Source organism: Mustela nivalis, assembly GCF_964662115.1.
Source record: "Mustela nivalis genome assembly, chromosome: 8".
Lineage (NCBI taxonomy): Eukaryota > Metazoa > Chordata > Mammalia > Carnivora > Mustelidae > Mustela > Mustela nivalis.
Genome location: NC_139027.1, coordinates 13,676,703 through 13,701,929, shown reverse-complemented (window position 1 = coordinate 13,701,929; position 25,227 = coordinate 13,676,703). Strand labels below are relative to the sequence as shown.

The 25,227-nt window shown below is 42.8% G+C and overlaps 3 long non-coding RNA genes across 8 annotated transcripts in view; 2 read left to right on the top strand and 1 right to left on the bottom strand.

The window, feature by feature from the left end:
- The window catches only part of LOC309871294, a 31,612-nt gene extending 17,978 nt beyond the window's left edge, over window positions 1–13,634 (top strand). The window contains exons 4-5 of the long non-coding RNA XR_014315194.1: window positions 10,443–10,528; window positions 13,551–13,634. This is a non-coding gene — a long non-coding RNA (uncharacterized lncRNA). The remainder of the gene's footprint in view (window positions 1–10,442; window positions 10,529–13,550) is intronic.
- Window positions 1,218–25,227, bottom strand: LOC309871290. Of its 6 annotated transcripts, XR_014315186.1 has the most exons (6): window positions 24,994–25,227; window positions 15,082–15,222; window positions 14,045–14,169; window positions 13,641–13,711; window positions 12,908–13,077; window positions 6,145–6,200 (listed from the first exon to the last, which is right to left on the bottom strand). It is a non-coding gene; the product is annotated as an uncharacterized lncRNA (long non-coding RNA). The 6 variants fall into 6 exon arrangements; XR_014315183.1 differs by lacking the exons at window positions 6,145–6,200; window positions 14,045–14,169 and adding an exon at window positions 1,218–1,285; XR_014315184.1 differs by lacking the exons at window positions 6,145–6,200; window positions 14,045–14,169 and adding an exon at window positions 1,297–1,602.
- LOC309871293 lies at window positions 13,656–23,839 on the top strand. Its single transcript, XR_014315193.1, has 3 exons — window positions 13,656–13,753; window positions 15,823–15,968; window positions 23,214–23,839. It is a non-coding gene; the product is annotated as an uncharacterized lncRNA (long non-coding RNA).

Here is a 25,227-nt window from a genome sequence, read left to right as displayed (position 1 = left end):
ATCTGCTCTTGGAATTCTGTCCAAAGACCTTTCCATTCACATTCCAGCCCCTTCCACAGCCCCCAGCATGCCCCCAGCATGCCCACAGCACGCCCCCAGCATGCCCCCAGCACGCCCACAGCACGCCCCCAGCATGCCCCCAGCATGCCCCCAGCATGCCCACAGCACACCCCCAGCATGCCCACAGCACGCCCACAGCACGCCCCCAGCATGCCCCCAGCATGCCCCCAGCATGCCCACAGCACGCCCCCAGCATGCCCACAGCACGCCCACCCCAACACCCAGAGAGCCAGGCAGCTTCATCACATTCCTCAGGCCAAGGCTGGTCCTGACAAATAACTCCCTGGCAGGCCCTTCCCAGGAGAACTTTCCTCAGGTAAAACCATGGTGAAACCTCATAGATGCCAGCAATCTCTGACAAGAGGAAAACTGAACTCAGAATTGTCAAAAGTAACAAAACCCAAGAAGGCCAGTTACAAACCCAAACTAGAGTAATAAATGTTTCCTGATTAGTAGAGGGTCTTATGGGATATGTTTCAATAAGGAGATTAAATTGGATCACAATTAACATTACTTACGTATACAATCAATATAGTTTTTTTCATTAAATCAGACAGAAATTCTACTTTATCATCCTGTTTGCTTTGCTGATATTGGTTAATCAAAATCCTTTTTATTCAAAGATGTGGCATAGGTAAATTTTAATCCAGACATTCAATTATCCAAATCACTGACATTTTCCTGTTCTCCGAAAAATGCTCCAGGAACACAGGCTGCTTGTTTCCCTCCTACCTTGGCTGGCAGAGAACTACAGGGGAAAATGTAGAAAATTGGCAAAACTCCATTTTCAATCCATGTTGAAAACTGGGATTAATCTTCCTTCTCTTTCTCCCTAAAATAGAAAGAAGAAATACAAGAAGCCCTTCTTTATATAAAATTGGATCTTAACATTCTCCAGGGGATGTGGCAACCCCTGGATCCCAGATGAAAAGGGCCCAGTTTTCCCAGTGAATCATCTGGGACTGGGAAGTGGAGGTGAATGGTTTCCTGGAACTGTAAAAGACCTCCCCAGTCACCTCCTGGGGGACAGAGCGCAATCTCTGGGGTCAGGGATCTGAGTCAACAAGAAGCAGGGAGACCAGAGAGTCGGGGGCGGGGGGAGGCTGGGAAGGGGAGCTGGCAGCATACAGCCCCCTTACCTTCTGCCTGATCCGGGGCTCAGCAAGGTTCCCTGGGGTTCTTTCTCTCTTCTCCAAATGCCGAGAACAAGTTGAAAGAGGAACCACTAGGTAAGAAGATCATGAACTCCAGACTCACAAGTGTTTATTGATTATTTGTTCATTTGTCATTCAAGAAGTATCATGTATCTACTGTGCATCAAGCCAAGGCCAAGGTTGGAGGTATGGTGATAACTGATTCGCAGCTGCTGTCTCCAAGAAGCTTCCAGCCTAAGAGCCCACGAAGAAGCTGCCTCTCACCAAGGCTTGGAGTTATGGCTGTATTTGTGTTCAGGGCTCCTTGTTCTCGTTAATTTACTGTGCCAGCCTTTCCCAGTGGATGGGGAACACCGGTATCTGACAGGAGGACGGAAAGCAGTATAACCTGCATAACCAGGAGAACTGAATTTAGTAGGGGCTGGGCCTTAGGGCGGGGCCTAGGGTGTGGCCAGCGAGAGGCCTAGGGCACAGCATTTGTGCAGGGCTCACTCTCAGGGTCCTGCTGGGTCCACCTAACACTGGTGGGTGTACAGATGTACAAGTCATTAAACTCTCTGAACTTTGGTTGCCCATCTGTAAAACAAGGACACGCCTACCTCATAGAGGTGCTGAAGCAATTAATAATATAATATTTACAAAATGACAAACATGTCATTTTAATCAAAAGTAATGATTGTTTTTAACCATTTTCATGAAGTGCGATGGCATCATTAATAACTACGACCAAAGCATGCTTTGTAGTAGATGCAACCCATTGTACTGGGAATGGACTATAGAAATCAAAGGATCTGGTCCTATGCATTAAAAAAAGCAGTAGTTAAATATAGTTAAATATAATATAGTAGTTAAATATAGCAAGATCTTGAGCGATGGACTCAGGGAGACTTGAATTTTTTAAAAGATTTTATCTATTTATTTGAGAGAGAGAGAGAGAGAGACAGACAGAGAGACAAAATCTGAAGCAGACTCCCTGCTGAGAGTGGAACTTGATCTCATGACCCCGAGATCATGATATGAGCCAAAACCAAGAGTTAGTCATTTAACGGACTGAGCCACCCAGGCGCCTCCAGACTTGGGTTTTAATCCCAGCTCTGTCACCTACAAATATGGAAGCTAGCCTCTCAGATCTCGCGTTTCCTCATTTGTGGGAAGGGAATAATAATGACCCGTAGGTTTGCTACTGAGGACTCTGAGACTATGTGTGTAGCGCTCATGTTTCAGGGCCTCGCAGGGCTCCCCGTAGATGGGAGCCCCTGTTCCATGCTGGTGGCAGCCCAGCCAGCTTGTGCTAGGCCAGAATGGCTCCTGATGTACCTCATTTTTTCCATTTCCTTTGGATGAGCTCATCTTACACTACTCTGCGTCACAAGGATGTTCTTCCTATGGGCTTGGTTTTAGGAATAATTATACTATGTATTGTGCCTTTCCTAAGTTTTTCCAGAATTCTAGCTGTGGTATGAGTGCCCAGAATGAAAGGCTTGAACTTATTCCTTAAAAATAGGAATGAGGGGGTGCCTGGGTGGCTCAATTTGTTAAATGTCTGCCTTTGACTCAGGTCATGATCCCAGGGTTCTGGGATCAAATCTCACATCAGGCTCCGTGCTCAGCCGGAATCTGTGTCTCCCTCTCCCTCTGCTTACCATTACCCCTGCTTGTGAGCTCTCTCTCTCTCTCAGATAAATAAATAAAATATAAAAAAAAAAGAGAGAGAGGGATGAGGAACTACATTAACAGAATCAGGTTTTTATCCTGTTAATTTAGTGAGTTCAGTATTTACCTTAAATATTACTTTCAATCGGTAATTTCAATATTCATTGCTTATCTATCTATCTATCTATTTATTTATTTATTTTAGAGAGTTATGGGGCAGAGGGTGAAGGATAATCTTAAGTGGGCCTACGCCAAGTGTGGAGCCCACTGAGGGACTTGTTCCCACAACCCTGAGATCATGACCTGAGCTAAAATCAAGAGTCTGACACTTAACTAACTGGGCCACTGAGGTGCTCCTATTTCAGTATTGATTTTAAAACTCTTTTGTGAAGCTGAAAGTGAAAAAGAAAGACACACTTTGCTGCTTTTCTCCTGCTTCTCGCTGAAAGCTGGAGGCATGAACTGGGCTGGCGACACAGAGAGACACATGGGGCTCTGGGAGTCAGGCTTGGAAAAGAAATGCTGTCTTAGCCCCAGAAGGAGGCTCCAGAAGGGGTCAGACAATACATCCATAGGTTTAGGGAAAGACCTAATGGCTCAGAGAGGATGTGAGCCCTTTTCTCAGCAAGTACTTACTGGACACTCAGTGGCACCATCAAAACTATAGGTAACATAGATACAACCTAGACCCCTAGCCTAAGTAGCTTCCCACTGGTGTGAAGGCAACAGTGTTGCACAGAGGATAAAGGACCTTGCTTCTACAACTCTAGCATATGGAGATTCACAGGTGAAAATGGTTACAGCTTATCAGTTTGCTTTTTTCTTGTCGTCCTATCTTATTCTTTCATCTGTAATTTATCAGTTCTGTTGGCCAGTGCCTTAATCCAGCTTCTGGCTTAGAATAGCCCTTAGGAAAAAGTTGTGAATGGATGAATAATGAGTATGTGGGCCCTTGAGGCATGTCTTAGCCCTGATTTCCTAGGAAAGGGAATTTTTTTTTTCATATCATTAATTTTACAGTTGTCTGGTTGGATTCAGTCAATGAATGATTCTTCAAATTTCATGATTGATTTTTCTCACATTTTCATATTAAATAGGGCCTAATTTATATGAATCTATTTTTTTAATTGTTTAAATTGTTTATTTAAATTCAATTTAATTAACATATAGTATATTATTATACGTTACAGAGGCAGAGTTTAGTGATTCATCAGTTATATAAAACACCCAGTGTTCATTATATCACGTGTCCTCCTTAATGCCCATCACCCAGTCATCTCCCCACCCACTTGCCCTCCAGCAACCCTGTTTGTTCCCTATCATTAAGAGTCTCTTACGGTTTGTCTCCCTCTTTGAGTTCATCCTATTTTATTTTCAGGAAAGGGGTTTTTAATGAGGATGAGCCACAGGATTCTTCTTCACCAGGGAGAAAGGATTGTGGGCACTGTGAATCTCCAGTTATTCTTGAAAAGTCATTGATAGGATCATTGGAGGGATGTTCTCTCAGTTTCACTGAATGCATTTCTGTGCTCAAAAGAGATCAGAGGTGAAGACTGGGATGTATGCTGTCAAGATCCATGTGATAATTTTTCCCTTGAATTTAGGTTTAGAAATAAAAGTGTCTCTAAAGATGGATTTAAATGCTTTGGATTTGTAGTTAAAAACTACTGTTGGGGCGTCTGGGTGGCTCAGTGGCTTAAAGCCTCTGCCTTCGGCTCGGGTCATGATCTCAGGGTCCTGGGATCGAGCCCCGCATCTGGCTCTCTGCTCCGCAGGGAGCCTGCTTCCTTCTCTCTCTCTGCCTGCCTCTCTGCCTACTTGTGATCTCTGTCTGTCAAATAAATAAATAGAATCTAAAAAAAAACAAACAAACATAAAACCCCCCCAAAAACTACTGTTAAACAAATGAGCTTTCTTTTTGTTTGTAGCAATCAGTGTGCTTAAAACTGAGAGCTCAATTGTGCTAAACCTACCTCAGCTCCTGATGAAGCCAGGATGGGACCCATAAAAAGCCAGGTCTAGCCAATGATGGCCCACAGACCGCGTCCCTCTTGCCCTGGGGATTGTTCACACTTCCCACTGTTTCCCATAAGACCTTTGGCAGGTCAAACATCACATCCTTCCATGCTTCAAGTTCTATGGGAAGTGCCATTTACTTTTCCCATTTCCCTCTGTTGCTTTAGAGAGCTATATAATACTGGTGAAGGAGGCCACTAGAAAACAGCCAGAGTGTAAGGACTGTTGATGGAAATTTACAAATAGGGCTGATCCTGACCTCTCTCTGGCTTGGCTTCTCTTGTTGCAAAGCTGCACTTCAACTAGCCGCACTAGTAGATTCCTAAGGTGCTTTCTCTAACTTTCTCTGATTCCGCATCACTGTTTCACTTCTCGACACCAAGCAAATTCTGATACAGTAAAATTTTCTCCTGTCTGGAGAGCATAGAGTGCAAAGTCATCAGCTTTGATCACAATCATAAAATAAGTCAATCTGTCATAAACTGCAAACGGGCAGGGTCTGGCTGGTGGTGCTCAGCAAGGAGTCACAGCGCTAACAAATCTAAGAGGAAACTGAAAAGAGATGCAGTCATTTCCCCAAGGTCACAAAATTATAAGAGAAGCAGAGATCCAAACCCAGGCCTTCCCAAATCCATGCTCTGAAATACTTTGCAGTACTACCAACTGGAGAAGAACATTCAAGAGGGTCAGTGATGAGATAAGGGGCCACCCTGGATGATGACATCGCACATTAATTTAACACCGCTTCTTCTTGGCAGTAGCTGGACTCCTAGAGTACCCTCAGGTGCTGCCATCAGAACCCAGGACACAGAGTCACCTCTAGTCTCCAGGAAGCCAAGGGCATTAACTGAGAAATCCCAAGTGGATTTGCCAGTCAATTTAAAATTAGAACAAGTAAAAAAACCTTGAAAATAAGAAATGCAAATGCTTTTTTCTCATGGTTGTATTTTAAAATTTTATTCTAAGGCTATAATCAGCGATATACACAAGTTGTACATACAGGATGTTCACTTCAGTGTTATTAATAATATAAAAAAGTAGAACTAAACTGATGGTCAACAAGAAGTCTGAGTAAATTATGACAGGTACACAGAATGGGTCTTAGTCCCTGTTGTAGAAGAATATAGACTGACAGGGGAAACGTTTCTTGCAATGTTCCTAAAGGAAAAGATAGGTTACAAAACAGTATTTTTATTTCTGAAAAGTATATTAACAGTATAAAAGAAAGATTTGGGTAAATAAAACACAATGTCCAGAGTGGTGGGATTTTGGTTGATTTTTATTTTCCTTCATGCTTCTCCATGTTCTCCAATTTTTCTGTAATGAGCCTGCATTATTTTTGTAATCAGAAAAAAATGTCAAATAAATGCCATTTATTAAAGATACAAAGCCAAATCCTGCCCTCCAGCACTCAGCTGAGGACACCCATGAATTATGTTCCTTGATGCCCTCCGTCTCATACAGGAGCTCTGGCCACACAATTGTTGAAGAGACCCACCCTCTCTGTCCTCTTGAGGACTCAGGACTGGCCCAGAGGGAGCTGGGCTAGAAGACAGTATGAGTGTCACCTTCCCTATAGGTCCATGCACCTGGTCTGATTTCATGCCCCAGATCCAGTCTTCCCAAAGAAATTCCTTCTCCCACCCAGTGTGCTGCCTCATGGAGTAGGCTCTCTTGTTCCTCCCTGCCTGAAGGGTTCTCACGATGCAGGATGTGGTGATGGTCAGCACCAGCTTTTCCAGGGGGTTCCTGAGGACCTCCTGCTGAGGAGGCTTGTGGAGACCAGGGCATGCTTGGGTTTGCCTGAATTTGCACTGGGTAACACCCAGGCTCTGCTTTGCTGCATTTTCATGAGTAAAGAACAGGTAATCCTTTTTGAAGGAGGTAGGATTTAAATCACATGTTAACGGCCATAGACCCAGAGTGAGCTATTGGCTCTCTGCATGCCTCTAGGTCCTGCCTGCCTCAGGATATTGAAGGTGATTGGTTGGACAGGCTCAGGGTTGTAACCAGCAGGCTATAGGCTGAATGGATGCTTTTGAAGGGCAGCTGAGTTTTCATCTTTAGAAATGCTGTCATTTGCTATGAAACGAGTGCTACGCCTCCGGTTGGGCTCTCTCTTGCCTGCTGCTGTCACAGAGAAGATGCCCAGCCCCAGGAGCACAGGCTCAACTGGGGGCCGGGTTTGCAGCCCAAGTAGGAACCGAGGAGAAGGGTGGGCACTCAGAGCAGGAAGAACCTGGGACGCAGCTGCTTTCACAGTGCTGTGACGGGGGAAGGAAAAGTCTGGAATGGACCAAAGCCCAACTGCTTCTGCCCTTCTGAACGTGTGACCCAAACTTAGTCGAGTGCGTCTGTGAGTGCTCAGAGGGCAATGTTCAAAGCTCCACTGTGCATGTGTTCCCTTGGTCTCCTTGCCTTTCTTTTCTCCTCTTTGAAATGAAAAATAAAGCCACCTGTCAAAGCTGGTGATATGTTCAGACCTGTAACCCACACAGATTCAGGAAGACTTCAAAGTAGAAACTCCTTGGATCAGATTTCATTTCACTGCAGATGGTAAATTTATGCCCTGAGCTCCCACCTTTGGTCTCACTTCTGTTCTTTAAGCCTCTGAAGAGAGTATACAGTGGTCTTAGGTGCAGGCTAATGAGTTAAATGCCACTTATTCTCTCAAACTTTACAGACTATCTGGATTTCAACAGAGATGAGCTAAGACTTAGCTTTTTAAAAAAATTTTTTTAAATAGACTCTGGGGGTCCTGGAAGATAGAAGGGGGTCCTTTGCCAATAGAAGGTAAACACACTTGGATACTCCATCTTCCCTACTAGGGTGTCTGTCAACCTTCATAGTACTTGGACTCTGGGGTGGGGATAAAAATAGTGTAAACCCACAGGGTACTTGTGAGCTAATTTAGTTCTATTTTTTTTTAAAAGATGTTATTGATTTATTTGAGAGAGGAAGAGAGCATGAGCATAGCCTGGGGGAGTGGCAGAGGAAGAAGTAGGCTCCCTGCTGAGTAAGGAGCCTAATGTGGGGCTTGATCCCAGGACCCTGGGATCATGACCTGAGCTGAAGGCAGACAGTTAACTGACTGAGCCACCCAGGCACCCCCAATTGAATTATTTCATGCAAAGGGGTAAGAATACTGCCTGAGACAAAATGTCACATATTTGTGTGAACTGTTGTTTCCCTGAGGAGCCAGACATGGAGGAGGCTGGTAAAAGGAAGGTGAGTTCATGTGCTGACCGTTCATTCAGAACTCTCTACCCGTTAACTAGAGTGAACTCCTCTGAGAGCCATGATCTGGCCCCAGCTTAGAAAAGGGAGATAGTGATGTGTCCAGTGGTTTTCTTCCTTGACTATTTTGTTCTGGAAAGGATGGCATGCCGCCACCTTAGAGAGGATCCACCCAATCCTTGCTCTGTCTGTCATCTCCGAAAGTCTATAATGCATGTATTCTGGGCCATGCGGTCTGGCCCAGTATTGCATTGCCTATATAAAGCTGGTGTATTTTTTTGCTTATCCCATGAAGCTTCTTTTACTGCTACCCACATGGCTTCTTCACTGTTTTACACATCTGTCAACCTCTGGCTTTCATTCATGTCTCAGCTAAGAAGCATTTGTAAAGAAAGGAGGAGCTATGGCTTGGAAGAGATGTTGAGTTTATTTGGAAGCTTCTCCCTCATACTTGGGACAGGGTCCTCCAGGTTGGTAGATCAGTGACTACATGTGTACTGCCCAGGTGACACCCAGATCATCTTCCAGCCCTGCTCCCTCTAGCAAGGGAGGGTCTATTATCTCCTGCAGACAGAGCACTCATTTGCTTTCCAGATCAGTGACAGCTGACCCATTAGGAGAGCATATTTCCCCATGGTCCAAGGATGCTTCTTTGTGGACTATAAGGTTCAGGCAGAGGTCAGGCCCATGTGCACTCTCAGGGCACAGGGCTCTTGGGCCACGTGCTCAAGATGCCTTTCCTCTCATTCATGATCTGGTTCTGTCTGGTCCCTCCTCTGGAGGATAAATGATCCAGATGGAGTCTGGTTTGATACTGAGTAGGCCACCATGGTCAGTTGGCTGTGGGTTAAGAAGAGTCCCGGGAGTGAGCACTTCCAGGTTGCCCTCTTAGACTAATTAAGGAGGTATGAGAGAATGCTTTAATCTGTCTCCCAAGTAGACTTCAGGACTCCAGTTCTTCCCACCTTCTTTTCCTCTTTCCATGTGCCACTTTCTGCATGGATGAGAACCTTGTATGTAAACACCTTCTTTGGACAATCACCATTACCACTGGACTTCCAGCCAAGAATGAGACCATTCAACAGACATTCCCAGGTTACAACTCCATCCACGATCTTGGGGAAACAGAGAGAAAATAGCTCCTGTCCTCAGGGAGCTCACAGTTCTGTGTGGCCTACAGATTCATGGAGAGAGAATTGCCAAGAGCACCGAGACTGTTGCAGTTGAGGGATACATGAGACGTGGTGGGTGGGCTGCTTTCTTGACCGGCTGCTCCCTGCAGGAGAGGGGAGCTCCTTTCTCATGGAAAAGCAAGTTCCCTTAGGAACCCTGATCTTCATCAGATGTAGAACATTTCCTCCTCTGGGGACTGATACCGATGTTAGCCACAGCCTTCCTCACACTTGCGGGGAGTTTCAGAGAGGTCTGGTGTCTCCACACAGAAGCTGAGCCTGGTTCTCAGAGCCATTTCTCCCGGCCTCACCAGCTCGCTGCTCAAGTTCCTCAGCTGCACCTGCTTCACTTAGATAATATCAGAAGCTCCTGAGTTCCTTTCTGCTAGACACCCTACCTTCTTATGCTCAGGTTCATCTTGGGTGAAGTCTTCATAGCTTGCCCATCCATTCTCAACCCTTTTTCTGAATTTCAAGAGATGCTGCCAGTCCCCTTCACGTGGCAATTGCACTTACACCCAGGTCTGCCTTTGGTCTCAGGGTCTCATATTGCTGGCACTTTAAAATGCTGCTGACATTTTCAACACATTGGCACATAAACTCCTCCCACCCCACCATGTATTTGGTTGCCCCTTACAAAGCCTAGAATACTGGAGTATACATGGTAATGACTCAAAGGTTTCTGTTAATTTTCTGCCTTTTATTTTCCCATCTGTCCATAAATACTACGTGAGCAATACGTATTGCTCTTCCAAAATGAAGACAAATTTCTCACACGCTTACACACGTGATCATGAGAGTAGCTCCTCTTTGTTGAGTACTGACTACACGCCAGGATATAGATGAATCACACGCATCCTTTTATTTTAGCACGTCTGATAACTTGCGAAGTAAGTGTTACTATACTTCTGTTAGAGGTGAGGAAAGTCTGGGGGCTGTTGTTAGTGTCTGGATGGAAGAAGGGAGGCGAGTCTATATGCTGACTATTCATTCAGTTGTGGCCTACACCCGTTGTCGTGTAAGCACCTCTGCCAGGGGAGCACTGGGTTGGAGATCGGGGGATGGTATATGAGAGGAGTTATTTTAGGACTGATGAGCTCCCTTCAAGTTCACGACTAACTTTTTTTTTTTTTCCTCTCTCCTTTGGCAGGGTTAAGCTTTAGACAGAACCTGGTTCAAATAAACTGATGACAAAAGGAGGGTTGCTTGGACTTTTGTACTCATCATGTGACTCAGGTAGTCAATATGGATTTAGCACAGCTGTGTTTTTAATAATCTAAGCCAGATTAAAGGGATCCATGTTTGAAATGTGTGTTTTATTTAACAATGTGTTACTTGTAGCACTTCAGGCACACGTGGGTTTCTGAGGTTCTGTTGAGGAAGCTGCCCGAATGTTTGGTGTGCTAGGGTTTTCACAAGATTTGTCTCCTCCAGATCTTATAAAAAATGAGCTTTAGTAGCTCCCATGTCCCTCAAATAAATGAACACTAATCAACTCACACAGTTCAGTTCATTTAATTTTTAAAATAGCTCCATGCTCTTTTACTTTTAAAATCTTAAGAGATTTCCTGAATAGATCATTACCACCAAGTTGGTACGGACTTGCGGAGGCCGTAAAACAAATAAAGTCATTAAAAATAATTTGAACAAAAGGAGTAACTTGATATTATGCCATCTACATTTGGTTTAAATGACGTTTTAAAGTTCTCTTTCATCTTACTAAACAGATCTCTAAAAGAGAAAAAAATGTGATTAATAATTATCCTCCATAAATCTTATGATAACTATTATAGTCTTTGGAGAATTATGAATCCACATCTGGAAAAAGTATTTTATATGCTACTGCCTGTAAAGCAGCAGGCCATGCATTTTACAAGTGCACGTTAGTAAGTAAAACTACGGTACGTTTTTTGGGTTCATCATTTTCCCCTCCAAAAGAAGTGTAAGCCTAGTTTATTTCATTATAAAGAGTGCTAATAAAGTTTATATGATGCTTGTTTTCCTCCCTTACTTTGGTGCTGATGCAGTTTCCCTAGGTTATTTGAAATGAACTTTCTATCAGATCTCAGGGAAGCCTTCATTATAAGCCGGGTCTTTGGTCCCCTCAGAATCGGTGCCTGGGCAGAAGCCAGCTGGTCAAGGGGGTGGCAGAAACATCACAGGAGTGAGCTAACGCCATAGAAGCCACAGACTTCACTTTTTTTTTTTTTTCTTTCCTTCTCTTTTTTTGGCTCTTGAATTTGATTCCTTTTATACTGTTTGAAATGTACAGGTCTCATGAGCTAGTGATTCAAAATGCAAGATCGGCTCATTTTTGGAATTAGAAATTTGATTAAACTTAAACATTTGTTAAATAAAATGAGTAAAGTACTTTGAGAGCCAACAATGTCCCTTGGAAATAGAAAATGTTTTTTCGTTTCCAAGCAGCTGTTTGCAATAAGAAGTGGCTGGTGAGTGAAAGGGAAGGACGCCATTAAGCGAAGGCAACCCCTCCAGAGTTTTATGGCGCTCTGCAGTCACGTGAGCGCCATCAGTGATAAATATCACAATAGAGGTTGCAATGTGCCTGGTTTTATTTCCATGTGGATCCTTGAATACACTTTAACTCAAGTCGCAGAATCCGTTTAATGACTGACCATGGAAAACCACGATCCTAGTGTGCACAAAGGCAACCTTAGTGAAAAAAGATGTAGAAATCTTATTTCTAGAAGAATAACCTACAGTAACCCATAACAATAACACCTGTAAACCAAATTTTCTTTTGTTTGGATTTCAGAAAAGCAGCAGGCTAAACTTTACTAAAGTTGATACCAGGTTTTCTGTCTCCAGAGAGTTTTAATGCATTTATCTTTGGGGCTTCATTTCCAAGCCTTGAGTGACCAGATTAAAGGCCTGAGATGCTGCTGGAATGGGGAGGGCCATAAAGTTCAGCGTCCAGCCCCCTTACCTCACAGATGAGGAATCTGAACTGCTGAGTGGGAAAGGGACTTGTTCCAGGGCCATAACAAGCACAGAGAGGACTAGGAACCCATGTTCACCAGACTGGGGTCTGCCAGCTCCTAGCTACTCTGGTAGACTGACAATCTAAAATATTTCTCAATTAAAATGGGGGTAGGTTGGCCCATGAGGAGTGGAGTTTCTGTTCCTTTCATCAGATCATCAAAACACATCTCCTGGAGCCTCATTTATTCCTCATTTATTATAGAAGTAATTGATGGTACCACACACAGTGTCAGATGAATGTCACTTAAAGACTGATAGACACTGTTAGTGCACTTAGGGCATGTGGAGCAATAGTTCTATTGTTTGAGATTTCTAGACTTATTTCCACCAATAATTAGATGTGTGAGCTTGTATAATTCTCAAAACAATGTGTATCTAAATCTCTTCAACATTTAAATAAGATCAGAAAAGATGATTGCAAAATGACCTTTTATGTATATGTTAAGGAATTAATCCAAGATTGGCTTCAGAGTTCTGATGAATGACAAGATTATCTTGTATCTGTTCCAATTTCTATCTAATGCTATCTAAATGTGCTTGTATCAGTTAGACCTTCCAATGGAACAAACCAGCCCAAAACTTAGAGGCTTAAAGCAACACCCATTTACTTACCTGCTGATCCTGTGGGCTGGTGATTTGGGCTGGGCTCACTCACATGTAGTCAGGATGGTTCCATTTCTGGGGGATAACTGGTCGCTGGTGGTTGGGGTGGTGGAGGCATGTGGGCACTTGGTTTCTCTTCTCCTGTAGGCTTGAGCTTGTTCATATGGTGGTTGCAGTTTCTAAGAGACAAAGTAGAAGTAACCACAGTCTCTTGAGACCTGAACTGGGAACTGGCACACCAATTATTTCCACAGCACGTGTGGCCAAATCAGACCCAGCGGATCCATGGGGGAGGGGAGATAACCTCTAGCCTTCATTGAGAGGAATTACAAAGTCACACCATAAAGACAAACTGATGTGGATACAGAGAAGAATGGAGGATTTTAGCTATTTTTGTAGCCTACCATTGTGCCTAATTCTTATTATTTAGAAAACACTATGTCTCTTTGAATCAGCAGTGCTAAGAATTTTAGATTTCATGAACCAGTAACAGAGCAAAACAGAACAAAACAGTATAAGGAATCCATGTAAATACTAAAAAAATAGGGAAATTTTGGTTGTAATAAGTAAGAACACATAAAACCAAATGCCAGTCATCATCTATCCCCATTATATATATAATTTCAAGGACTTCATAAATCTCTACTTCTAGGAGCATCACGTTGAGGCTACGCACCCTGGCTTTAGTCTTCCCTGGACGGCTGCTAGGAGGAATTGGCCCTCAAGAGAGTTTGGTTCCTACCTCAGTACTGCAGTCAGCAGCTGGGAATCCTTGATGAAACCATTGACTTGGCCAAAGCTGAGTTTTCTCATCTGTAAAATGAGACAGATACAACAAGTTTTTCATGTCTTTTTGTGAGTATTAAATGAAATAGTATTTGTATTTCAATTGCTACACCCTCTGCGAGGCTCATAATAACTGTTCAACATAAGACAGTTGATTATTGGATGATTGATTTGGTTTTTTAAAAATGTTATTGATTTTTACCTACACCCCTTCTCATCGCTGGGTCAAGTAGGAAATGCCACCGATTTCTTTTTGTTTTTAATTCTGATTGGATTTAATACTAAAGCACAAGAATATAATAGATATGAAATTGCAGCCACATTTCATAAAAATGTAAATGAATAGCTATAATGGCATACCTTTCTCACAGATACTTAACTAGTATCAGCACCTCCAGAATTTCATCCTCATTCTGTGCATGGCACTTCCCAATCCTGCGTGTTTTATCTTGGGATAAATAGTTTCTCAGGGCTTGTCTGATACCCTAGGAAGTTTTGCAGGAAGTGATTTACTAGCCTTTCTTTTGCAACGACTAACTACTCTAATAACCAATATGCAAAGAACCACTTATAACATCTCGAAGAAAAGACTCCTATTTACCCATTTTAATATGCTGATCTTACTTTTATAATTCTCTCAGGAAAAGAGATGAAGAAACACCAGAAAAATGTGGTGACCTAGGTTTGTGTGAAGCCATCTTTGAAGGGAAGGGGCAGGAAGGGTTTTGTGTAATCCCTCCTACCAGCTGTTTCTGAATCTATACCTTTTTCACTCATAATTTTCATCTAACAGTCCCTTAGCCGCTATTATTAAGACGAGATTACATGCAGAACTACTTCTTGGTTGCACACTGGAGTTATAAAAATTTCAATATGCTAGAACTAATCAGGCTTTAGGACTAAGACAAAACGATTTTTCAACAAGTCTATTTACATCATAGCCTGTCACCAACCTTTTTTCCCCACTGCTCTTCCTATCCAGTTGGCTTCCCCAGTCTACATCTGAGTGGTTTCCATTTTAGGTAGAGAGAAAATAATGAATGTCAGTGCTGTCTGTACTTGGTCGTCATTGGGCTTTATTTACACTGGTGATAAACATGGTACCTTTCTCCACAGTGGTAGGATTGGTTTCCTCACTTCTGCAGTCCTCACCCACCACCCCACTGCCATCTTAACCCTATGACGTGCCAAATGGGTCCACAACTCAGAGAAGGTTTCTGAAGCAACTGAAGAGTTAATTCTTTCTGTAGCTCTCTTATTTTTTTTTAAGGCATCCCTAAAGATGTAATTCTTGCCAAAAAAATAATCTCAAACTTTGCTTGAGCCAAAGAAATTGCCTCAGCTGCTTGCTTCATTCTGTCAGTGTTCATGAATCCTTCTCACTCCTCCATACATACCTTTATACCTTCGTGTTGAAAAATGCTGTGCGAGCATCTGTGCGCATGTGTGTCCCCGAATTCTCATTTTCTTTTGAGGTCTGGTGTCCAAGCTTGTTATTGAAAGTGATGGCTCATGTGATTTCTGTACCCTCTATTCATCTGGAAAGATGACATCGAAGTAGACCAATTGATAAACCTGAGAAAAACAAAGGGAAGGAGGATGTTGTGAATAACAGCAATAAAATTAACTTCCCTACATTAAACTGTTAGTTCCCTGAACTTTATTTTAAAAGCCTGACACTAGGAGCTTGAATATTTACCACTCGGTGTCTCTCTCTCGCTCTTCCTCTCTCTCTCTATTGGATTGAGAGAAATCTGTGGATTATAGCAATCACATATGTCTGACCCTTCATTTGGATTTTTAAGCTTTCTTTGGCAAGCATAATTTGGTACCATTTCATTTTTTCACTTTACTCAGAAGGATAAATACCTTTGTGATGAGGTGGCGAGCAAATCCCTGGCCATACAGCAAACCAGCCTCAAATACTGTTCTCTTTGAAAAGGACCCAACCTCCATGGACTGGAAGGGAGGCAATAAGAAAACACAACTGCCGCCCTGAAGCGGAACCCAGAATCTAAAACCCGCCATTCTCTTGAGGGTTGAAAATGTTTCCCTTCAAATGAAATCAGACTTGTGTTTCTACCATTATGGTTTTAGCGATGGAAATTTGATAAGGATGGCTATTTCTCTGGTTCCAGATGCTTCCCCAGCAAACTGCCCACATTGCCTGGCAGCGATGGTCTAATCAAGTTAGAACCAGTGACATTTCCTCTGACGAAATTAATGACGGCTTGTTAGACTGAACCTGCACATCTTCTGAAGTTTGAAGCACAATTGTAGAAAGGTACAGGTATATGTTTTAAAGTCAAAGTGTTTACATGTATGAGATAACTGACAACTTTTGAAATACATATCCAGAGCTGTGGGTACAATTTGCTAGGAAGAAACAAAGAAGAGCTTTGTAGGTAGAATAATAGGCTGACAGAGGCAAAGGTTGTGTTGAGTGCCAGTTGAGAGTTCTCAAGGCTGCATTGAGTGTTCATGCCAAAAAATAGAGAAAGAGGGGTTCGGATGGATGCAGTAGAGGGCTTCTGGCATGGCTCCTGGTGATTCCTGACTCCTGGAATTCATGCCCTTTCCCTCAAACTAGGCTGGACCTGGTGACTTGCTTTTAACAAATAGAATGTGGCAAAAGTGGTGGGATGTCATATTCATGACTGAGTTATAAAGACTGTGATGTGCTTCTTGCTAGCCCTCTCTCTCTGGCTTCTCTTGTAATCTTGATCTGATCAAACAGGCTGCCATGTCATGACCCATCCTGTGGAAAGGACCGTATGACTAGGAAGTGAGGGTCACCTCTGGCCAACAGCCAACAAATAACTTGACTCCCTCATTGCAGTAGGGACAAGCAACTGAATTCTGCCGATAACCATGCGAAGGAGCTAGGAAGCAGGTCCCTCCCCAGGCAGGCATTCAGATGAGACTGCAGTCTTGGCAGAGACCATGATTGCAACCCATGAGAAACTCTGAAGCAGGGGACCCTGAAGACACTGTGCCCAGACTTCTGACCCACAGTAGCTGTGTGACAGTAATTGTAGTTTAAGCCTCTGCGTTTTGGTATAATTTAGTATGTAGCAATGAATGTCCTATCAGTCAGGGTTCTCCAGAGAAACCAAATAGAGGACACACACATATATATTTTCATGGAGAAAGAGGGAAAAAAGAGAGGGGAAGGGGGAGATGGAGAGATATCATAAAGAATTGGCTTGTGAGGTTATGGAGACTGTTAGTCCATCTTCACTGTGGACCAGCCGGAGGAGACCCAAGAGAACCATTGATGTCCAAAGGCAGTTTGCTGGAAGATTCCCTCTTGCTTGGGGAGGCTGATCTCTGTTTGTTCTGGTCATACCATCCAGTGATTTGATGGGGCCCATCCATATGACAGAGAAAAATATGCTAGCTTGAAGTTTAGTGATTCAAGTAATTTCATTCAAAACACGCTCTAAGTTGACAAATAAAATTAACTATTACAGATGTGAAGTCATGCCTTCAAGATGTCTTTCAGAGAAGCTGGAACTTGGTAATATCCTGAGCAAGAGAGAGCCCACCTCAGCCCTTCCACAGGCTGTAGTAGGAAAAAAACTGCATTTGGGGGAGATAAATCTGACAGTGTTGGGTGACACAAAGTCAGTTATATCTCAGCTCTCAGACCATTGTAGATGATTTTGAGGACTTTGGAGCAGGTATATGTACATTTTAACCAACTGATAGAGAGCAAGTACACAAGTGGTGCCCACCTAGATTACAAAAGAGCACAATACTGGCATGTCTGAAATCCCCATGTGGCCCCACCTGATCAGAACTATCCTCTGTGAGTTTTTATAATATATTCCATAATCAAAGAAATTTGGAAAATGTAACCAAACATGGTTATGAATATAAGTGGAACACAGAATGTACACTGATTGTTTTAGGTGTATTAAGATTTCCCTTCTCAAATAGATATAGTCTCCTAAGAGCAAAAGGTTCGACTCATGTTCCTTGTGGGGACTTGTAGCTTTCAAGCACAGGCAGGGTGGCATCTCATGGTGTCTCATGGGTGCCATGTTGTATTCACTCATGGTTATTTGACAACTGGGTATGGGAGCAGTCTTTCATGTCTCAGAATTGTCAGGAGGTAAGATATTTTGGTGAGAAAATACATGTACTGCTGAGCCCCAAATCCCCCCAAACCTTTCATCTTTAGGGAAAATTTGTCTATCTGTAAAGAAAGAACTGAGTGTAGCTAACCTAGGCCATGTTTTATATAGGCAGAGTTGAAATGACTGGGGCTCTGAGACTTTTAGAACTGTTTAAAGATAACTGCTAGTCTTCAGTGCTCAAAACTCAGGGTCTAGGCTTGTGGCTGTGTTATGGAGGTTAAACAGGCATTTTTAACAGAGTTTAATTAGCTGTGCGTTGTGTGTGTATGTGCAGGTTGGGGAGGGAGAGAAAGAGAGAGAGTCAAAGATCAGGGCCAGTTCTGAGGGTCACACAAGTACAGTGGAAGCCCACTGTCCTGCCTGCAGTATTTCACCAGGTGATGAAATTTCTAGGCTTTGCAGAAAATATATTCCGAATTTCTTCTATAAATGTAAAGTGTTCATTTCACTGTGGCCTGTTGGCACTAGGATTCGGTCTGTCAAGGGCATAACAAAAATGGACATCATGCCTTGAAATGCCAAGAAAAACAAATGCTAAAAAAGAACCCATGTAGACTTAAATATGCAAACAAGCTAAGGGCTCTTGCCCAGCAGCAAGATGGGGGGTTTGGGGGGTGCAGGGAAGGGGGAGCAAACCAGAGGACTGCAGCATGCATGGGGAGAACACTTGCATACCAGGCAGTGAGGGACTTGACGCATGCGTCCAGTTGCAGTTTTAGTTGAGATTAATGTGCCTTGATGACCAGTCCTGTCCTAAAGTTTCCAAGAGGAATCAGATTCTGATGCCAATTTGCCTCAAAACAGATGGGCAAGACTTTTCCATGGGGAAAGAGCACCAAGGTGAAATGCCACATGTCAGGAGAAGGTATTTCAAACTTAATTTGCAACAGGCAGAAACAATAGAGAAGAATAAACTGGCCTTCAGAAGGTTCTGAGGTGAACACTGAGAAGGACCCCAAAACTCAGTTCTTAGAAAAATTGTCCTCTCCCACTGACCTCTTAAGTTTCCAAAGTTCACCTGTTGTGAAATGCTAGTATTTGTTGCTGGAAGAGGACACCGAGTGATGTTTCATGCTCTGCAAAAAAATCTCTGTTTTCATGAATTCAGTGTGAGACCAAATATGTCATCACTTGTGCTCAGTGTTACAAAAGGGGGAATTTTTCAGCTGTCTTTATTGGAACAGAGCATGTTTTCACACTACTTGATGTCAGTGTCTCCCATTTTAAGCTCTTATTTTTATTGGACACATTGGATTGTTTCAGCCCAAATTGCACATATCCGAAACCCACTAGATTGTAGGCCAGATGATCGGGCCAGAGAATAGCCACTTATTCCCAGATTCATGTCAAAACTGATTGAAGTAGAGATCCAAATATTCCACCTGCATGATCTCATCTTAACTCCCCGGAAACTCTGCTCTTTCCCAAGATGGTATGTGTTGGTTATAACTACGGGTTCTATTTTCACTAAGTCCAAATTTGTGCTATTTAGAACTTAAGAAAAAACTCATAGAACCCCTAATATGTATGGATTACCACCACTGAGGCTGCGTACATGTCCCGTGGGCTACAACTGGGAGAAGGAAAGAGTAATGTTGTACCGGCTTGGGGAGGGGGGTTAGAAATAGATGGAAAGCATTAAAGGTATCTTTCAGCAGATGTTTGGAAAGAAACAATGTCAGAAATGTTGCTAGGACAAATGAATAATTGGCAAGATACAAAATAGAAACATATTTCATATTTAGCATCAGGACTAAAATATATTAAGATATATTAATGATTTATATTAATGGTATATTAATGAGTTGGATATAATATCTAAATCATATGTCTTCCCTACTATAGGATTCATCACTCATAATTATTCATAATTAAGAACTATTATCTTAAATTCTTAAGTTATTATACACTTGCTAAAGGTAAGTATGATACAAAGAAAAGAACACCGGTCTTCAGAAAATGTGGATTTTAATCTAATTTTATATGATCTGTGTGACCTTGGCCAAGTGACTTAGCTCCTCTGTGTTTAAGTTTCCTTAGTAGTGCAATGGAGATAACAATAGTCATCTTACCGTCACTGATGCAATGACTGATACAAAATATGAGAAGTACTTAGTGCTATGTCATGCACATAGAAGGCACTTCTTAAATAATTGTTATAAGGAGAAACAAAAACATGAGCTTGGCATTTGTGTAGGAGGTCCGTGTGTGATAGGTACACACAAATGAGAAAAGAACAGATCTGAAAGAGGCATATCAGGGCTGGGAATGTAGGCACAATGATGACTAAGGGTAAATAGGGTGCTGGGCTTCTCAGAATGACTGTAGCTTTTGAGGGTAGAGATTATCCACTGCCCTATGTGTCTTCTTGTCCTTTGAGCTGTTCATCCATCCCAGTTCCCATTATGATAAACCCCTACCTCTCTGGACAGGAGTCTTCCAATGCCAACTCATAACTGAGCTCAAGCAAATTGACTTTTGACTGGGTCAGAGTCTGCTGTTCTGAAAGCGTTCCTGGGGAAATATCTGGACCTAGGCTAAGGGAGGGTGGACGGTGGTACAGAAGTGATGGTCAGCCATGGTAACTTCTATTGACCTCCACTGGCAACCTTCCTGATGTGCTGTGGACAGCTCGGTGTGAGGAGGGTCTTTGTCATGGAGGACTGAGATTCAGGAGGTTGGAGGAGAGTTAACCGCCATACGTTGCATTATGAGCTCAAGCTGGAATTTAACAGCAGAGGTTCTGTCTAACGAAATATTTTTCCGTTGTCAGCAAGTGCTTCTTCTTCTAGTTTTGCCCTACACACTTTTCCATTTGGGGGGGGGGGTTCAATACTTCCTCATTTTGCTTTGGTTCTCCAGAGTTTATCCAACAGATATTTATTGAGACCTGCCATGTGTGAGACCCATTCTTGTAACTGAGGGAAAGCCATTGATGGATCATTTCTTCAACCCATTCTCATACACAGTGCTCCTTCCACTGACCATTTTGCCATTTTCTTTAAAGGTGAATTAAACTTATCAGTTTTTATGAAGTGACAAGCTTGAGGAATGCTCTGCTATGAGCATGGGAGAAGATAAAGGAGAGGCACAGAATGGACCCCATGGTTTCTTTCCAAATTTTTGGGGTCTTCCTGAGCCAGCTTGGTAGAAAATCTTTCCATGAGGCAGTGTACTGGCAGAAGAGCTGCCAAGGAGAAGTGGGGGGAAGAGCAAGAAAGTAGGCAAAGGATGCTGGCCACTATTTCAGACATTTAAGCAAGACTAGAAGTCGGGGTAAAGAGCTTGAAACAGGAAGGAGATGAGCAGGAACCCCCTTTTATGTAACATTTGATGTATGCTCCCGGGGGATGATAGGTGGCTGAGTAGCAGAACCTAATATATTCTACCTGTAAAATGTTACCTTAACAATAACCTTGTTTTAAGATGGAAATAGGTACATTGTCCAGAAGTTATTTTTTAGACTCATAATTACTAGATGACTCATACAGATTTACGATTCTTCTAGAAATTTTATTTATTTGTTTATTTCAATTTTTAAAATTTTAATTCTAGTTAGTTAACATACATGGTAAAATTGGCTTCAGGAGTAGAATTCAGTGATTCATCACTTCCATACAACAGCCCATGCTCATTACCACAAGTGCCCTCCTTAATCCCCATCATCCATCTAGCCCAGCCCCCACCCACATCCCTCCATCAACTCTCAGTTTGTTTTCTACACTTAAGTTTCTTATGGCTTAAGTTTTAGAAAAGAGGTAGAGTCCTCATTGTTCCAGACTTGAGGGAAGACTTTCTGGGGGAAGATTCACTTAGGGTTTGGTCTTGAAGAACAAGTGAATCTTGGGCAATCAGAGCAAGGTGAAGGAAGCTGACTGAGAAGCAGCCCCGTCTCTCAGAATACCAGGGCCTTCTTTGCTCACCTCTGCTTGAAGTTCCTTTGATCAGCATCCCAGAGACAAGCACTATACACTTTCTGGAGCCCAGTGATGTGCTCTTCCCATCACTCTTGCCTTTCTAGTTTTTTTTTTTTTTTTTTTAAATAACAGGTAACACCTAAATCCTTCCCTACACCTCAGCTCCTTCTCCAGGAGCTCCAGCACAGGCCTGCTGCTTCTATGGACTTTGTTCTTCCAGATAGCCTACTGAATTGTAAACATCATCTAGAAAGCCTCTTCAACCCACAATTCCTAATCTTTCATTCAGATAACACAGGCACAGTTTTGTCATTGGGTACCGAATGTTTTCCTGCACTGTTGCTGTACCATAGGTCTACAGGTCACGGATGTCCAAGTCACATGCTTGCATTCAGTCTCAACAATAGCACCCAGATGCTAATAGGCAGGGCAAGTGTTATGAGTGACATTTTAGAAAAGGGAGGATTGAGTTGTAGGAAGCCTTGCGTGGGTCACACAGACCACTTAGGGCAAAACACAGATCTCCTGATTCATGCTTTGGTACTTCTTTTCTGCCATGTGGTCCTGCTACCATCATCCCTCTCATAAGCAAGCCTGACTAAAGGGGCAGATCCAGCTATTGTGCTCATATTTCAGATGAATTAAAAATTAGAGAACTGACATAACTTGTTCAAAGTTACATAAGTGGCAGAGATGGGGTTTGAACTCAGGACAGAATGAGTGCAAAACCTACTCTGATAACCATCATGCAATCTAGCCACGTTCAAAGGAAGGGATTTGTTCCTTGTGACTTTAAGGTAGAATATACACTCATTGATGGGAAACAGAATCTTGTGCTTTGTCTAAGTGGAAGGAGGAACTTGGTCACAAAGGAGTGTTGAATAAGGAAATGAACAACCTTGTGAAACAGTGAGTTTACATAGACACTCCACTATTAATGGAGTGTCTGTGTTGTTGGAGATGCTGCAGAATAGAGCCCTGCATTATGAAGAAAGTTGGAATAAGTCTTTCTAAGGATTCTTTTAGTCTTGGCATTCTTAACTTCTTTGAAGTCAGTGCTGTAAGTAAAAAAGCTATATTTAGAAGTTCTCTTCAAGCATCCTTGAGCTGGGAGATAGAAAAGTGGTCTTCAATTTCAGGGCATTTCCTTAATGGTTGAAGAAGTTTTGGCAAGTCTTACAAATGCCATTTGTGCCATTGATGATACCCAGTGTGTCCCCTACTCCTGTTCTCTGTCCTCCCTTTCTCCTTCTTCCCTTGGAGTCCCATCCAAGACTCAATCAAAACTGACACTTTCCCTCTGTATCCCACTCTGAGTTTTCTAAAAACTCTTTTAGAAAAGAATAGAAAAGCAGCACATTTGATTCTCTGTTGTGTCCTTAAGATTGGGCTACCTGAGCAATTGCTCATTTTTTTTTTTTGTTTGGATTAGAGTCTGATCTAAGGTGATTCTTAATCTCTGTGTTGCAGGATAATAGTTTCTAATATGTCAGCTCCATCCTGCTGAGTGTTCCATCAACACCCTTAACCCAGTTATCTGCAAGGGCTTTGACCCCAGACGGGGAGTCTCAGATGGAAGCCAGGACATTGCTTCAGGACCGGCCATGAAAAATGCATGTAAGATAGAAAAATGTGAATTATGTGTGAAACAAACAAAAGCACCAGGCAACATGGAATTTGTGTCAACAAAAGCTTGCTGCAAGCTGTTGCTTGCTTCTAAGCGGGAAGTAGACTCTGGCGCCCAGGGAACAGTAGCAGGGAAGGACTTTTGCACAAGACGTGCAGAAACAAAAGGGGTGAACTGTTCTGGCTGTAACTGCTTTCAAGTTCTTAAGCTCTCCTCTCTCTTGCATTTGTTATGCAGCTGGGGAAGTTACTGATTACTGAGTCCGCTGGAGCCATGAGAATGGGAATAACTGACATTTATAACATTTTGACATACTCAAGAGAAGAGAAAAATAGTCCAAAGGGTGGGACCTCCAGTTGACTTTCTTGTTGACTATAAAACAACTCCATGACTGGATTACTTGAGTGAATAAGGGGATGGCAAGGTTCTCAGGGAGATTCATGCACTGGAATGTCTAGCTCATGTTCCAATTAAAATATTAAATCTGGTGATATTAAACTACACAGACTTTTGCTGCCACCAACTGCAAATGTTATAAGGACTAGTTTCCAAGCTAGCTACAGAAATCCAAAATTATCATTCCCTCACTGAGAGATATTTCTAGGCAAGAGACAACCAATATGCACATTTTTTTAAAAAAGCAAATTATCCTCAGTTATTTAACATGATTACCCCGTTCCTCTCTGGACCACTGCTGGAGACCCAGGCATCCAAGTGCCATAGGCTGCTATGTCAAATATAATAAATAACATTCCAATTATGTTCGGGGTGGGGGGCTGCACACAGCTCGAAGCTGGCTCACAGCCACCCTTGCTACCACCAGAACTGCCTTGCTAAGGTGTTCTGGGAGAAAAGAGCCCTGTGCAGTCCAACTGGCAAGACTTTTGCATAAATACATCTCCCTTTACAAGGCTGATGATATTTTGCGGCCTACGGGCCATAGCCCCAACCCAAATCCATGACCACCGCACACAGTCATTCATGTGGGAGGTACCACTTCTTGCTCCCACTTCTCCAAATGGCTCCTGGGGCTCATTGCAGCCTTTTAAAGACAGATTGAGGGCGCTACTCTGCCAGGCCTGCCGAAACAAGGCACCCTAAAATAGAATTTGATGTCGTGGGTAGGGAATATTCAGTTTAATTCCAGGCCGTTTAATTCAATACGTATTTACCAAGTGCCAGCTATATATCAGGTTCTGTGGACCTGCCTGTGGCCTGAGCTCATTGCCACTTTTTCTCATCTCCTAAATCTTGGTTTCTTCATTTGTTAAATTCTTATGGATGACAATAGAGTGCCCTCAGGATTCCTAAAAGCATAAATGAAAATGGGTGTGTGGTGTGCACCCAGCCCAGACCCCGATCCAAGGTGGGCATGCAATGAACAGCAGTGTTCTCTTATCCTCCCCGTCTTTCTGAAAATGCTCAGAAACAGAAACCCGTCAAGCCTCAGGTATTACTCCAGGCAGGAGCAGGAGTTCTGTAGAGAGTGTCTCTGATGAAGATCTTCTTAGGGCTGTATTCCTACATGGAAGCAGTTGGGTTATACTATCAACCTCATAGGGTTATAGGGGAATTGGGTGAAACACCGTCTAAGGAATGCTTAATGCCTGTATAGGGACTCACAGATTTCCTGCAAAGCTGTTATTATGATCTATCTTTGTATCTTCTTGGCTTGAAGCCTCTTGGATTCTGCAGGTCCAGTGGACCCTCTTTACCTCTGTCATGGCTTCTTGGCTCCCTAGAGTTTGGATATGCCTTAATTCATTCCACAAACATTGACTGAACACCTGCCAGATGCTTTGCTAAGCCCGTAGGTCACAAGGACAGATGGGATCACCAAAACTGGTCATACGAGCA